This window comes from Macaca nemestrina, chromosome 17 (genome assembly GCF_043159975.1).
Source record: "Macaca nemestrina isolate mMacNem1 chromosome 17, mMacNem.hap1, whole genome shotgun sequence".
Lineage (NCBI taxonomy): Eukaryota > Metazoa > Chordata > Mammalia > Primates > Cercopithecidae > Macaca > Macaca nemestrina.
Genome location: NC_092141.1, coordinates 56255876 through 56273233, shown reverse-complemented (window position 1 = coordinate 56273233; position 17358 = coordinate 56255876). Strand labels below are relative to the sequence as shown.

Here is a 17358-nt window from a genome sequence, read left to right as displayed (position 1 = left end):
CTCCTGAAGTCAGCAAGACCACAAACCCACCAGAAGGAAGACACTCTGGACACATCTGAACATCTGAAGGAACAAACTCCGGGACACACCATCTTTAAGAACCATAACAGTCACCGTGAGGGCCCACACCTTCATTCTTGAAGTCAGTGAGACCAAGAACCCACGGGAAGGAACCAATCCAGACACATTTTGGTGACCACGAAGGGACAATTGACTATCGCTAAGCGGTGAGTACTATCGGACCCCTTTCACTTGCTGTTCTGTCATATTTTTCCTTAAAATTCAGGGGCTAAATACTCGGCACCTGTCGACCAGTTAAAAGTAACAAGCGTGGCCACCAGACTAAAGACATGGATGTCAGGCTTTCTGGGAAAGGGCTCTCTAACAACAACTGACTCTTCAGAGTTGGGAGCATTAGTTTGCCTGGAACCAGCTTCCACTTTTCCTGTACTTCTGGGCTGAGCCGAGGGTCGACAGGAACGCCATTCAGCTCTGGGATCCCTACAACAAGTTGGTTGACCCTGCGGCCATGAGCGGACCTCTCAAAGTCATGTCGCCCAAATGAGACTCGCCCATCTATCCTATCTATCCTGACCCTTGCCTCCTGGGTCCTAATGCTTGTCAGACAAACTTTCTCTTGCCTCTCTTCTCCGAGGCTAGTCCTGCTTCTAAAAACCACTCCCTGTCTCTGGTACTTTTTAGTTTCTCTTCTAAGAATGATTTCTAGTATAAACTTCAGGACTTTGTTACCTTCTTTAGGCACCCGGGCTCACCAGTCAGAAAGACATAATTTTTGCCCAAAGCCCTGTCAAAGGGGGAATATCTGGAATTTTAGGATTCCTCCTCAGACAAGCAGGCATAACAAAAACTATTCCTGAAGCTAGGATATGGGGAGCCTCAGAAATTGTATCCTTCCTATAAGTGAAGACAAAAGGTGTCACTCTTCCAACCCTGGAGATCCCTTCCCTCCCTCAGGGTATGGCCTCCACTTCATTTTTGGGGCATAACATCTTTATAGGACAGGGGTAAAGTCCCAATACTAACAGGAGAACACTTAGGACTCTAACAGGTTTTTGAGAATGTGTTGGTAAGGGCCACTAAATCTGACCTTTCTCGGTCCTCCTTGTGGTCTGGGGGAAAACTAGTGTTTCTGCTGCTGTGTCAGTGAGCACAACTATTCTGATCAACAGGGTCCAAGGACCGTTGCAGGTTCTTGGGCAGGGGGTTTTTCTGCTGCTGTGCCAGTGAGCGCAACTATTCTGATCAATAGGGTCCAGGGACCATTGCGGGTTCTTGGGCATGGAGTGTTTCTACTGCTGTGTCAGTGAGTGTAACTATTCCGATCAGTAGGGTCCAGGTATCGTTGCGGGTTCTTGGGCAGGGGGAGAAACAAAACAAATCAAAACCATGGGTGGTTTTGTCTTTCAGCTGGGAAACACTCAGGCATCAACAGTCTCACCCTTGAAATGCATCCTAAGCCACTGGGACCAATTTGACCTGCATACCCCGAAAAATAGGTGGCTCATTTTTTCTGCACTATGGCCTGGCCCCAATATTCTCTCTCTGATGGGGAAAAATGGTCACCTGAGGGAAGTATAAATTACAATACTATTCTGCCCCTTGACCTTTTCTGTAAGAGGGAAGGCAAATGGAGTGAAATACCTTATGTCCAAGCTTTCTTTTCATTGAAGGAGAATGCACAACTATGCAAAGCTTGTAATTTACATCCCACAGGAGGACCTTTCAGCTTACCCCCAAACCTAGCTCCCCTATGGCTCCCCTTCCTATTAATGATAAACCTCCTCTAATCTCCCCTGCCCAGAAGGAAATAAGCAAAGAAATCTCCAAAAGACCAAAAAAAACCAAAAAACAAACAAAAAAAAACCCTGGGCTATCGGTTATGTCCCCTTCAAGCTGTAGGGGGAGGAGAATTTGGCCCAACCCAGGTACATGTCCCCTTCTCCCTCTCTGATTAAAAGCAGATCAAGGCAGACCTGGGGAAGTTTTCAGATGATCCCAATAGGTACATAGATGTCCTACAGGGTCTAGGGCAAACCTTCAATCTCACTTGGAGAGATGTCATGCTATTGGTAGATCAAACCCTGGCCTTTAATGAAAAGAATGCAGCTTTAGCTGCAGACCAAGAGTTTGGAGATAGCTGGTATCTTAGTCAAGTAAATGATAGAATGACAGCCAAAGAAAGGAACAAATTCCCTACCGGCCAGCAAGCCATCCCCAGTATGGATCCCCACTGGGACCTCAACTCAGATCATGGGGACTGGAGTTGTAAACATCTGTTGACCTGTGTTCTAGAAGGACTAAAGAGAATTAGGAAAAAGCCCATGAATTATTCAATGATGTCCACCATAACTCAGGTAAAGGAAGAAAATCCTTCTGCCTTCCTTGAGCTGTTATGGGAGGCCTTAAGAAAATACATTCCCCTGTCACCCGACTCGCTAGAGGGTGAATTGATTCTAATAGATAAGTTTATTACCCAATCAGCCGCAGATATCAGGAGAAGGCTTCAAAAGCAAGCCTTTGGCCCTGAACAAAATCTGGAGGCATTTTTAAACCTAGAAACTTCGGTGTTCTATAAGGGACCAAGAAGAACAGGCCCAATGGGAAAAGCGAGACCAGAGAAAGGCTGCAACCTTAGTCAAGGCCCTCAGACAGACAAACATCGGTGGTCCAGAGGACAGAAATGGAGCAGGCCAATCACCCGGTAGGGTTTGTTATCAGTGTGGCTTACAAGGACACTTTTAAAAAGATTGTCCAACAAGAAACAAGCTGCCCCCTCACCCATGTCCACTATGCCAAGGCAATGTGGAAGGCACGCTGCCCCAGAGGACAAAGGTTCTCTGGGCCAGAAGCCCCCAACCAGATGATCCAACAACAGGACTGAGGGTGCCCGGGACAAGCGCCAGCTCATGTCATCACCCTCACTGAGCCCCAGGTACGTTTAATCGTTGAGGGCCAGGAAATTGACTTCCTCCTGCACACTGACACGGCCTTCTTACTGTTAATCTCTTGTCCTGGACAACTGTCCTCAAGGTCCATTAACATCCGAGGCATCTGGGGCAGCCTGTAACCAGGTATTTCTCCCACCTCCTCAGTTGTAATTGGGAGACTTTGCTCTTTTCACATGCGCTTCTTGTCATGCCTGAAAGACCCACACCCTTATTAGGGAGGGACATATTAGCCAAAGCTGGAGCTATTATCTACGTGAATATGGGGAACAAGTTACCCATTTCTTGTCCCCTACTTGAGGAGGGAATCAGCCCTGAAGTCTGGGCATTGGAAGGACAATTTGGAAGGGCAAAAATGCCCACCCAGTCCAAATCAGACTAAAACACCCTACCACTTTTCCTTATCAAAGGCAATATCCCTTAAGGCCTGACATTCATAAAGGATTATGGATATTATTAAACATTTAAAAGCTCAAGGCTTAGTAAGGAAATGCAGCAGTCCCTGCAACAACCCAATTCTAGGAGTACAAAAAACGAATGGTCAGTGGAGACTAGTGCAAGATCTTAGACTCATCAATGAGACAGTAATTCCTCTATATCCAGTTGTACCCAACCCCTATACCCTGCTCTCTCAAATACCAGAGGAAGCAGAATGGTTCACTGTTCTGGACCTCAAGGATGCCTTCTTCTGTATTTTACTGCACTCTGACTCTGTTTCTCTTTGCTTTTGAGGATCCCACAGACCGCATGTCCCAACTTATGTGGACCGTCTTGCCCCAAGGGTTTAGGGATAGCCCTCATCTGTTTGGTCAGGCACTGGCCCAAGATCTAGGCCACTTCTCAAGTCCAGGCACTCTGTTCCTTCAGTATGTGGGTGATTTACTTTTGGCTACCAGTTTGGACGCCTCAGCCAGCAGGCTACTCTAGATCTCTTGAACTTTCTAACTAATCAAGGGTACAAGGTGTCTAGGTCAAAGGCCCAGCTTTGCTTACAGCAGGTTAAATACCTAGGCTTAATCTTAGTCATAGGGACCAGGGCCTTCAGCAAGAAACAAATACAGCCTATACTGGCTTATCCTCACCCTAAGACATTAAAATAGTTGCGGGGGTTCCTTGGAATCACCGGCTTTTGCCAACTATGGATCCCCAGATACAGCAAGATAGCCAGGCCCCTATGTACTCTAATCAAGGAGACTCAGAGAGCAAATACTCATCTAGAAGAATGGGAACCAGGGGCAGAAACAGCCTTCAAAACCTTAAAGCAGGGCCTAGTACAAGCTCCAGCTTTAAGCCTTCCTACAGGACAAAACTTCTCTTTATACATCACAGAGAGAGCAGGGATAGCTCTTGGAGTCCTTACTCAGACTCGTGAGACAACCCCACAACCAGTGGCATACCTAAGTAAGGAAATTGATGGAGTAGCAAAAGGCTGGCCTCACTGTTTAAGAGTAGTTGCGGCGGTGGCCATGTTAGTGTCAGAGGTTATCAAAATAATACGAGGAAAGGATCTCACTGTCTGGACTACTCATGATGTAAATGGCTTACCAGGTGCCAGAGGAAGTTTATGGCTATCAGATAACCACCTATTTAGATACCAGGCGCTACTCCTTGTGGGAACAGTGCTTCAAATACGTACGTGCATGGCCCTCAACCCTGCCACTTTTCTCCCAGAGGATGGGGAACCAATGGAGCATGACGGCCAACAAATTATAGTCTAGACTTACGCCACCTGAGATGATCTCTTAGAAGTCTGCTTAGCTAATCCTGACCTTAACCTATATACTGATGGAAGTTCATTTGTGGAGAATGGGATATGAAGGGCAGGTTATGCCATAGTTAGTGATGTAACTGTACTTAAAAGTAAGCCTCTTCCCCCAGGGACCAGCGCCCAGTTAGCAGAACTAGTGGCATTTACCTGAGCCTTAGAACTGGGAAAGGGAAAAAGAATAAACATATATACAGATAGCAAGTATGCTTATCTAATCCTTCATTTCCATGGAAAGAAAGGGAGTTCCTAACCTCTGGGGAAATCCCCATTAAATACCACAAGGAAATAATGGAGTTATTGCACTCAGTGCAAAAACCCAAGGAGGTAGAAGCCTTATACTGCTGAAGCCATCAAAAAGGGGAAGGAGAGGGGAGAACAGCAGCATAAGTGGCTGGCAGAGGCAGGGAAAGACCAGCAGAGAGAAAGAGAGGAAGTCAAAGACAGAAGGAAAGAGAGGAAGAGACAGACAGAAAGTCAAAAAGAGACAGACAGAGAGAGAGACAGGAAGTCAAAGAGAAGGAGACAGAGAGGAAGAGAGAGAGAGGCAGAAAGTCAAAGAAAGAGACTGAGTGGACGAGACAAAAAGTCAAAGAGAGAAGGAAAGAGAGGAAGAGACAAAGGAGTCAAAGAGAGAGAAAGCGAGAGAAGTAGTAAAGAAAAAGTAGTATACCCTATTCCTTTAACAGCCAGGGTAAATTTAAAACCTATAATTGATAATTGAAGGTCTTCTCTGTAACCCTATAACACTTCAATACCACCTTGTTGTCAGTGTAAACAAGGGCATAGCCCAAAAGCACTGAGGCCACTGACAACCCGTAGCCTTCCTATCAAAAATCCTTAACCCAGCAGGTTTCCTAAGAGGGGATCTAAATCTGAAGGACCGACCAGATATAAGAGGAACTCCCTTTAGGACAGGATGATAGATGGTTCCCGCTGGGTGATTAAGGGAAAAGACACAATGGGTGTTCAGTAAGTGATAAGGAAACTCTTAAAGAAGCAGAGTTAGGAAAATTGCCTAATAATTGGTCTGCTCAAACATGCAAGCTGTTTGCACTCAGCCAAACCTTAAAGTACCTACAGAATCAGGAAGGAGCCATCTATACCAATTTTAAGTTAATATGGACTAAACGAGGTCTTACTAATAGCAAAGAATAATTGAAATCCCAAACTGACAAGGTTTTCAACAAAAGTAAAGTTTGCTAAAAGTTAACAGTGTAACCTATATTATCCTAACTTCTAATCTTATGGAAATCAGACCCTATCAGTGCCCCTCAAAGCTCAAGTCCATCAGCACAGAGTCATACAACTAATACCCCTGCTTATAGGGTTAGAAATGGCCACTACTACAGGAACTGGAATAACCAGTTTATGTACTTCATTATCCTACTACCACACACTCTCAAAGGATTTCTCAGACAGTTTGCAAGAAATAACAAAATCTATCCAGTAAGGATAGTAACTACAATCCCAAATAGACTCTTTGGCAGCAGTGACTCTCCAAAACCACCGAGGCCTAGACCTCCTCACTGCTGAGAAAGGAGGACTCTGCAGCTTCTTAGGGGAAGAGTGTTGTTTTTACACTAACCAATCAGGGATAGTATGAGATGCCACCCAGCATTTATAGGAGAAGTCTTCTGAAATCAGACAATGCCTTTCAAACTCTTATACCAACCTCTGGAGTTGGGCAACATGGCTTCTCCCCTTTCTAGGTCCTGTGGCAGACATCTTGCTATTACTGGCCTTCAGGCCCTGTATTTTTAACCTCCTTGTCAAATTTGTTTCCTCTAGAAATGAGGCTGTCAAGCTACAGATGGTCTTACAAATGAAACCTCAAATGAGCTAAACAAACAACTTCTACAGAGGACCCCTGGACCAACCCACTGGCCCTTTCACTGGCCTAAGGAGTTCCCCTCTGGAGGACACTACAACTGCAGGACCCCTTCTTCGCCCCTAACCAGCAGGAAGTAGCTGGAGTGGTCATCGGCCAGTTCCCGACAGCAGTTGGGGTGTCCTGTTTGGAGGGGGGATTGAGAGGTGAAGCCATCTGGACTTCCTGGGTCAGGTGGGGACTTGGAGAACTTTTCTGTCTAGGTAAAGGATTGTAAATGCACCAATCAGCACTCTGTGTCTAGCTAAAGTTTTGTAAACACACCAATCAGCACTCTGTAAAAACAGACCAATTGGCACTCTGTAAAACGGACCAATCAGTGCTCTGTAAAATGGACCAGTCAGCAGGATGTGGGTGGGGCCAGTTAAGGGAATAAAAGCTGGCTACTGGAGCCAGCAGTGGCAACCTGCTTGGGTCCTCTTCCATGCTGTGGAAGCTTTATTCTTTCGCTCTTCACAATAAATCTTGCTGCTCCTCACTCTTTGGGTCTGTACTACCTTTATGAGCTGTAACACTCACTGGGAAGGTCTGTGGCTTCACTCCTGAAGTCAGCAAGAGCACGAACCCACCAGAAGGAAGAAACACTGGACACATCTGAACGTCTGAAGAAACAAACTCCAGGCACATCATCTGTAAGAACTGTAACACTCACTGCGAGGGTCAGCAGCCTCATTCTTGAAGTCAGTGAGACCAAAAACCCACCGGAAGGAACCAATTCCGGACACAAAGGCATTGGGTTCTCAGATACTCTGTGACCTTTCCCTAAGCCCTCTTTTTATTTAACCTCATCGTCTAGCCACTCTTGACTTCTGTGGTATCCTTGCCATAGCATTTCCAGGTGACTAGTTACTGGCTGTTGTTTTAGTCCTGCCACCATCCCTCCAGATTTTGCCTTTCTGGTTCCTCCCTCATTTATACAGGTCACATCCTAATAAATCCTTTACTACCACAATAGATAGAGTGGCTCAGTTTTTTGGCTGGATTCTGATTGAGCCAGAAGGTAAACATTAGTAAACGTAGAGATGTTAGGGCATTTTCAATGAAAAAATCAGGCAGCCCAAACCTGAACCCTTTGCTCATTTTTACATTAAGCCAAGTGAAACAGTAAACATTACACATCTCCTGACATAAGTTACTATGAGGATACACAGACTATGTACTCAGGCCAAAGGAAAACAATGAATCTAAATCTAATTAAGTCTTTATATTTAACTTCCTGTTACTAAAAAATGGGTCGTTGGAGTGGATGAGCTTTTAGATCCCTTCCAACCAAAGGTATAATGGCGTTATATCTTCTAATCTATCTTTCAGAGAGTATTGTTACATCACAGTTTCCTAAAGCAGCCCAAAAGAAATGTAATACAAGACACATATGCAGTTTTTGTTTTCTAGAAAGCATGACTTAAACAGGTAAGTGATGCTGACTAAATTAATTTTAATAATATATTTTATTTAACTCAATATATACAAATCATTTTATCATGTAATTAAGAAATGAGATATTTTATATTTTTCATAAGTCTTTAAAATCTGATGCGTCTTGTGCACTCACAGCACGTCTCAATTTAGACTACCTGCATTTTGTATGCTCAGTTACCACCTGTGCCTAGTAGCTAATATATTAGACAGTGCTAGAGTAGTTAATAACTACTCTACAGAGTAGTTATTAAGTAATATTGCTTAAACAATCTGCATCTTACATATAAATAAAATACTAGAATTATAAATTCATCTCAACTTGTTATAACAGAGAAAACATCAACCATAAAATTGTGCTTAGTTTGAAAATACTACTTGCCTTGAGTCTAAACTTCAAAAAACAAGAAGGAAGAGAAAGCAAGACAATAACACTCATTTGTTTATTGAACCATGACTGTCATAAGGGAATTCTAGGCACATTCCATGCTTATGGAAATCCCATGGTGCAGTTTCTGTTATATTCCCATTTTATAGCTAGGGATACTCGGTTTTAATAAGGTTTTGTAATTTACTGGGATCACACCCCTAGCAAGATTTGGGGGAGCTGGAATTCTAAACTTATGTCTGGTTAACTGTAATTCTCAGAGAATTTCCTCTGTGACATCAGTGAAAAAAATCATTTTGTATAGACCAGAATAGGAAAAAAAGGAAAAGAAAAAGGAGAAAAGTTTAGTTATTTTATTTTAACTTTAATTTTAAGTTCAGGGCTACCTGTGCAGATTTGTTATGTAGGTAAACCTGTGACTTGGGGGTTTGTTGTATAGATTATTTCATTAACTTTAGATATTGAGCAAATGATAGTGATAAATCAGGAGACAGAGCATAAGAAACTAAAGGGTTTTCCTACATTACGTTGAGGTTCCCCTCTATTTCACAGAATATTTTTTCACCTAAATTTTTCTTCAGGCCAAGTTTGTGTGTGCAGGAACATCTCTAATTATGGAATTTACTCTATGTTAGTTAAATTTAGAATGGCTTAATGGATGGCTCTCTCTAAAGCTTATTACTGTATACCTAAGGTCATCACAGTATTAATGGTTTCTTAGAAAAGAAACTGTGTAAGACTACTAATAAGCACCATGTTTTATGCATATTTTATGCCAGTCACTTAAAATTTATAATTTATGTTGCTAGAGCATTTATTCAATATTGATAGCTTATTTTATGCCACTTCTACTTGGTATTAGAAATATATTAAGTGACTAAAATGCATATGCCCTTTCTATCAATATGCACTTAATGTTAATGCTTTCTGAAACACTTTTGAAGTAATAATAACCACCTTCCATTCAAAATTGTTTTTATAATACCCCTTACAATTAGCTGAAAATTCATCAAATGCAATGTTAATTCATCAACATTATTGTACAACATATACTGAGAAGAAAAAATGTGACTGTCTCCTCCACAAATTAAAATTGTGACTTTATGATTGGATATTATTTCTATCCTATAGTACCCAGTTGGTGAGCCGGGGACCAGTAGGAGTATAAACTGTCCTGTGTTACTTGAATCCTTTATCTTTTATTGACCACAGGAATGTCACAACAACAAATAGTGTGACATTGTTTTTTCCCAAATGGTAGATGCTTTGATGAAAGTTAATCATGGAAAAAGATGAAATAAATGACTTAGAAGTATTTATTAACTGATCCCCAAACATAGAAAACCATAGACTACAGAAACAGAGAAAAATGAAGAAGACTAACGACAAGTAACAAAATGGCTATGAACTTATGAAACAAAAGGGAACAGGATGTAGCCACAGTGTGAAGTAGAGGCAGGATACCCAAAGAAGATGTTATTTGAGCTGGGCCTTGAAAAGTAAATTACTTAGAGAGCGAATGCAAAAAAGCCATCGAGAGAAAATAGTATGTATATGAAAAAATAATAGGCTGATTTGTCCAAAAATGAAAACTCTTAAATCAATTTAAAAGGTAAAGGAGAGGGAAGGAAACTATTTAGGGATAAAGCTGGATAGTTAGTTTGTTACCCAAAAGAAAATAATTTTGTGTGCCTCACTAAACATTTATTCTATTGACAAGGGGATGAAATTTGTAGTTTTAACATATGTGACTAACATGCTGAGAGCTCTGAGTTTGTATTTATGATAACTGATGATGTGGACAATGTGTTGGAGGGAGGACAGATCAAATGCAATAATGCAGTGAGAAATGGTGAGGAATAAATGATACTTCATGATACGTATGATGTAGACATATCATGATCCAGGTATTAGCCTCTTTGATATGGAGTCATAAAAACATTACTTTGGAAATACAAGAGAAATCAATTTCAGTTAGGTGGGTTAGGGAAAACAAGGTAGATTTATTTTTTGTCTAAACAATTCTCATTGTTCTTTATAATGTTGGTGACAATGACAAAAATGAGAAATGTAAAGAGCACAGTATATTCATGTGTAGGATAAACTACCTATGCTGAGAGCAGCTAGATTTCTATGCCATTGTTGACATTTTATTTATCACAAGCCTGCCTAAACACGAATCCACTTTGGATTAATTGCTTCCAAAACTATATATTTAAATGTTGAAGCTGTAGCGAAGTAATTAACTATGTGATCATTTATCATATCATGCTTTAATGCCAATGGGACATTATGAGCAATGAGTATTTATCAATGTTCTGATTGTAACTGAGTAGCAGTACCCCTGTTTATTATTGCTATTTTTAAACAGTATGATTTTAACACCTGGCATCCTAAAATTGTCCTGTTAATGTGTTCTGCTTTGGGATCAGGCTGACATTGAAAGGCCAAAAATTCAAGATAATTCCACGATAAACAGCTTTGTGATCAAAAGTTAGGGTGATATGAAACTTCGACCTGCCATAAATACAGGACAGGTTTGCTTAATCTCCACATCATTGAAACATTGGCATGGTAATTCTTTGCTGGGAGGAGTTTCATGTCTATTCTACGATGTTTAGCAGCATCTTTGGTCTCTACCCACTGGATGCCAGTAGCAATCTCTTATAATTGTGACAATCAAAATGTCTCCAGATATTGCCCAGTATTGCCGCCAATATTAGCTAACATAAAGACATCCTTTAACTTGAAAGCTGCACCCACATGAAGTAACCTACCATGTGTTTTACCACAAATTTTTAAATTTTTAAAGTAAACAGTTGCAAATAAAATTACTGGAGATCCCCTAACGTACATTAGACAGAAAAAAAAAATCATAAATATATGGGTATATATTTTGGGCTTTTTTGCTCATCAGTAAAAGTGTTCAATTAATCCTTATTTCTACCCATTTTTCTGAGTCACTGGCACGATTAACTTTACTATCTTGTTAGCATAACCAAAAACATGTATGTTTTTCTTTGTAAATCTTTTGCTAACTAAGCACATTCTATATTTTCATATTCAAATTGATTGTTACAGAGTATAAGTTTGTATTAGTGCACAACTTCTATGCCCTCTAACTCTCCCATTTACGCAATGGTAAACAATAACATTGTTTTTCCTTCATCTGGCAGGAGGTAAGGGTTAAAGTTTGGAAATCCACGCAAGTCAGACTTTATCCTAAGAACTTCATATAAAAGCTATAAAATCTAAATTGCCTTCTCAAAAGTGAAAAAAGTATAAATTATATTTGGAGGAATAATTAATTAATCAAACTATAGAGCAATGGTGGAGCGAAGAGGAAAATAAGAGCAATCCATTAAACTTAAAGAAAAATTGTAATCAATCTACTTGATTCCTGTGGGGGGAAAAAAAAATGGAATAGGGACCTGATAAATAGGGAAGAAGCTATGGGGAATGTGCCTTAGTGGAAACAACATCATTTTCAAATCCTAAATCTCCTGATTTCTAGTTGAACTTCTGGGTAGTTTAATCAAATTTTCTAGATCTCAGTATTCTTACTAGGGGATGCTATCATCTACTTTCAGGTTTGATTCAGGAATTAAAATAATAACAATAGCTAATCCTTGTCAGTAACTTCTATATGTTCTCTAAATATTATATTAATATTAATGACAATCCAATGACGTGAATATTATTATTATCTCTGTTAAATAGAAAAAGAAACAGAGGAAGGAGAAGTCACACATAGATTTAAGTTTAGGGCTCATGCCTGTAATCCCAGAGCAGGTGAGTCTGTTGAGCTTAGAAACTGGAGACCAGCCTGGGCAACATGGTGAACCCCTGTCTCTATTAAAAATCCCCCCCGCCAAAAAAAAAATAGCCAGGTGCGGTGGTGTGTACCTGTAATTCCAGCTACTTGGGAGGCTGAGGTGGGAGGACCACTTAAGCCTGGGGATGTGGAGGTTGCAGTGAGCCAAGATTGTGCTGCTGTATTCCAGCCTGGGTGACAGAATTAGACCCTGTCTCACTAAAAATAGGAAGAAGAAGAAGAAGAAGGAGAGGGAGAGGGAGAGGGAGAGGGAGAGGGAGAGGGAGAGGGAGAGGGAGAGGGAGAGGATCTGACTTTAAAAGAGTAACTCCAACATTATAATATGCTTTCACAAATACCCTAAAAAGATGTCTTACGTGCAGTGGGTTGGCCAAACAAAATAGCTCTCTGCCTTTAACTAAAAAAAATATGTGAAGAAAGATAAATAATAATTTACCTAAGTGCATGAAGAAACTCAGAAACAGGAGCAGGAACAGAGTACGGGCCTGCTAATAAAAACCGAATGTACTATTTCTCTCTTCCTCATTTAGCTACCTAATGTCTTGCGATTTTCCTATTTTTTTCTACTGCTTTGAACCTTGCCTTAGTTCACATCTTCATAAATTTTTGCTCAAGCCTAATTAAGTCTGCATATTCTGCTACAAATTTCTAAAACAAAATCTGATCATGTTGATGGCCTTGCTTAAATATCAAGAGTTTCCTTTGGCTTCTGGGATAAGTCTAAATTCTTCTCTTCATTTAGTAGTATCTAGTTAAATTCAAGATTTGCATACCCTTAGAGTCAGTGATTTCACGTGCAGGTATACATTCTAGATAATCTCTTGCATGTGTGTAGGAGATACTTACAAAATGTTTGGTGTACCAGAGTTTGTAATAGTGTATGATCTAAATGCCATATTCTGGGACAATAAAGAGAAAAATTATTGTATTCAAATAATGGAGTACTATACAGTATTTCATTTTTATTTCTTAGTGACAAATGAAAATTATATATATTTATGGTGTACATGTTGTTTTAAAATATGTATACATTGCAGAATGTCTATAGCAAGCTAATTAATATGCATTATCTCATACATTTGTGGTGCATACACTTAAAATCTACTCTGGTAGCAGTTTTCAAGTGTACAATACATTGTTTTTAACTATAGTCACTACGTTGTACAATACATCTCTTGAACTTATTTCTGCCTGGCTAAGTGAAATTTTGTATGCTTAGACCAACTTCACCCCAATCCCTTCCACCTCCCCATCCTCTGGTAATCACTATTCCACACTCTGTGTCAATGACTTGATGTTTTTAGATTCCACATATAAATAAGATCATGTAGTATTTGTCACTTAGCATAATATCTTCAAGGTTCATCCATGTAGTTGCAAGTGACAGGGTTTCCATCTTTTGTAAGGCTGAATAGTATTCCAGAGTGGATATATACCACATTTTTATACAGCATTTTAAATGAGCATCTTATGCTTATTCAGAATACAGACTAATTTTAAAAGTAGAATGATTTCAAAAATAATACAGTACAGTATGATATATATCATCTACAAGTAAATAAAATAATAATATATATTGTTTAGGATTACATTGCTCATAGAGTAATATTTGGGATAATGATTACCTGTGGTGATGAAAAGAAGGTGAATTAATAATTTTACATACCGGGAGCTTTAAGTATATTTTCAATTTATTTTTAAGCTGTTTGTCAGTTACATAGTATTTATCATATTATGCTTTAGATGTTTTTGTATGCTTCAAGCACTTAATAAAAACTTAAATCATCTCTACAAAAGTAAATAACTATAAATAAGCCTGTCAAAAAGGTCCACTCTGAATTGATTGTTACATACTTTTCCAATATTGCTTATGGACACTTTATTGATCTCCAGTCGTGATGAACCATGCTGCACAGTTTTCCTAACACATCATTCTCTCTCTTTTCTGTACAGCTGGTTTTATACTATAAGAACTTTCCATTCACCTTACTCCTACTAACTTGTTCAGGCTCAGCTCCGAGCTCTCAAACTCCAGGACTCTTTTTTGAAATCTTTAGTTTGGCCATTGTGTTCTAATATCTCATGACACCATTTCTACTTTTGTGGCAGCTCTGAAACAATACCTGTGAACTCTGCTGACATGACATAGCCAGTGGAGGTTGGCAAGGGGGCTCTGCTCCTCATTAGCCACTCAGGATCCCAGGTGATGGAGGCTACAACAGGAACTGTGCCTACACAGTCACTGTGGCAGGAAGAAAGGGGAATGGTGGATCATGATCTCTTTCTTAGAGCCTCTACCCGGAAGTGACCAAAATCATTTTCATTCACATTTTTTTAAATGAAGTAACTCAAATGACCTCTGCTAACTTCAAAGGAAATGAAAAAATTCAAGCCCTACAAGGTGACTAAATGGTGAACAGCTTTGTATGAAATATGTAAACAGCCCTAAAGACTACCACAGTCTGTACACTTCTCATGTTGAATTGTGATGAATTATTTACTCTTCCTGTGCAGACATTTTGTCTTAGTCAGCTCTGTATGTCGGCCACTGATATCATATAGACACGTTCAAAACTATATGTTTCGCCCGGGTAAGAGAACACATCCTCACTCAGAGAACAGGTCCCCATCTACTTCTAGATGAATCCTTCAGAAAGTAGTATCTGTGGGTGAACATTAGCATTTCATTATTGGATCATTTTTTGACCACATTCTGCTCGATTGACTGTAAGGTTATCAATCTATGAATTTTCAGAGCTGACCATATTTAGTTCAGTCTTCCCACAAAAGAAGGGGGATCTCAGCATGTATTCACTTTTGTGTACCTGAAAGACATTTGCTGAAAATTGATAAATCAGCCCAGCCTATTGCAGTGGTCTGTCTGTCATCAAAGGATAGGAGAGCCAATTTCTTCAGTTTTCGAGGCACAATTATTCACTGTAAAAAATCCAAACTTAAAAGGTTTTTCTAAGATGGTTGCTCATTCCAAGTCATAAGGATCCATCCTCCTTGAATTGGTTTACCTATTTATCGTCAAAACAGTAATGTTATTAAAAATCCAATTTTTCCTAAGACTTATTAATTTCAAATCTATTTCCTTTTCTACATTTCTTTTAAAAACGAGATTTTAGCATGTTGAGAGGTGTGAAGGAATACGTCGTGTTTTTCCTTTTCTTATTCCTCTTGTCAAGTTATGTGCATTTTTGTATTGTACTATGTTAACATTCTACGGAATTTCTAAAACTTGGACTAAGCACTCTTGCCACAGATGATCTCGTATGTAGTATCATATTAAACATAATTAATTTGTATCTTCACTTTGAAGATTAAATGCCAATCTCATTTATGAAAATGTGACAGGAAAGTATCCTAAACTCTCAGTATTTACAAACATTTTTGCATGACCTGTCAATCTAGCAACAAATCCTATTAACTGTGCCTTAGAAACATAATCAGAATCAACTACTGCTCACAGTCTTCAGTGCTCCTCCTTGTGGTTGAGGCCATCAACATCAGGACTATTTCAAGTCTCATTCTGTCTGTTCTTTCTACAGACTTAGTCCTCCTTTAAAAATGCAGTTCAGGCCAGGCGCAGTGACTTACACCTATAATCCCAGCACTTTGGGGGGCCGAGGCAGGTGGATCACGAGGTCAGGAGTTTGAGACCAGCCTGGCCAAGATGGTGAAACCCCGTTTCTACTAAAAATACAAAAATTATCTGGTGGCAGTGGTGGGAGTCTGTAATCCCAGCTACTCAGGAGGCTGAGGCAGGAGAATCACTTGAACCCAGGAGGCAGAGGTTGCAGTGAGCCGAGATTGCACCACTGCACTCAAGCCTGGGCAACAGAGCAAGACTCTGTCTCGAAAAAAAATGCAGTTTATTAAGATCACAGTCAGGAACAGAAAACCAAATACCATGTGTTTCTACCTATAAATGGGAGGTAAACATTGAGTACACATAGACATAAAGATGCAAACACTAGACCCTGAGGATTACTTGAGGGGAAAGAAGAAAGGAAGGCATGGACTAAAAAACTACCTGTTGGGTACTAGGCTCACTACCTGGGTGATGGGATCATGGGTAGGTACCCCAAACCTCAGCATCAGGCTATACGCTGTGTAACAAACCTGCACATGTACTCCTGAATCTGAAATAAAAGTTGAAATTTTTTTTTAAAAAAAAAAAGATTACCGTCACATGAATTCTCTGTTGAAAATCCCTCTCCATGGCACATAGGGTCCTCCATTACTGAGCTTCTAGCTAAATTCCCCACCTCCCAACATTCTCCTGCCCCCCACTTTGCTTTTTTTGCTTTGCATTCATTGCAGCTTTGACTTTCATGTCAGGGTCTTTGTACCTGTTTTCCCTACCTAGGTCACTCTCCCCCTTGTAGCAAATAATTAATTCCCACTCTTCTTACAGATCTTTGCTCAACATTCACATTTTTCAGAGGGGACTCCTCAGATAACATTATCTGAAGTTAAAATATCATGACACTCTCTATCCCTTATCCAACTTTCTTTTCATTCTCTTTATTAATTATCATCTGATATTGCACAGTTGATAAGTGAGTACACCACATATACATATACATATAAACATAAACATTATTTGCATATTCTCACTAAAATGCAGATTATATAAGGGAGGACTTTTTTATTTTGTTTCATTCACCAGTACCTAGAAGAGCATCAAGAACATTTTAAGTGTTTCAAAATTATTTCTTGAATGAATAAATGATTAGATAAGCTCTTACAGAGTAGATGGATCAGACCTTCATTGTCAAGAAATTTCTGCAGTCGTTTGTACTGCAGTGCCTTACATTTATACCAGTTATGGTAAAGACCAAAGTTGCAAGGGTACCAGGGATATAAATAATTCCATTAACAGTTCTTTTTTATTTATTTATTTTTGTGAGACGGGGTCTCTCTCTGTCACCCAGGCTGTAGTGCAATGGCATGATCATGGCTCACTGCAGCTTCAGCCTCCCCAGGTTCAAGTGATTGTCTCACCTCTGCCTCCTGAGTAGCTGAGACTACAGGCATGGGGCACCATGCCGGGCTAATTTTTGTATTTTTTGTAGAGATGGGGTTTCG

At 40.0% G+C, this 17358-nt stretch overlaps 1 long non-coding RNA gene across 2 annotated transcripts in view; it reads left to right on the top strand.

Annotated features, from left to right (window-relative positions):
* Positions 1 to 17358, top strand: part of LOC139359612 (uncharacterized) — a 125028-nt gene that overhangs the window by 39408 nt on the left and 68262 nt on the right. Inside the window, exons 3-4 of one of the 2 annotated variants that reach the window (XR_011615753.1) lie at positions 10 to 227; positions 1429 to 1845. The exons of the other annotated variant lie outside the window; for it this stretch is intronic. This is a non-coding gene — a long non-coding RNA (uncharacterized lncRNA). Of the gene's footprint in view, positions 1 to 9; positions 228 to 1428; positions 1846 to 17358 lie in introns of those variants that run through there. 2 annotated transcript variants of the gene reach the window in all.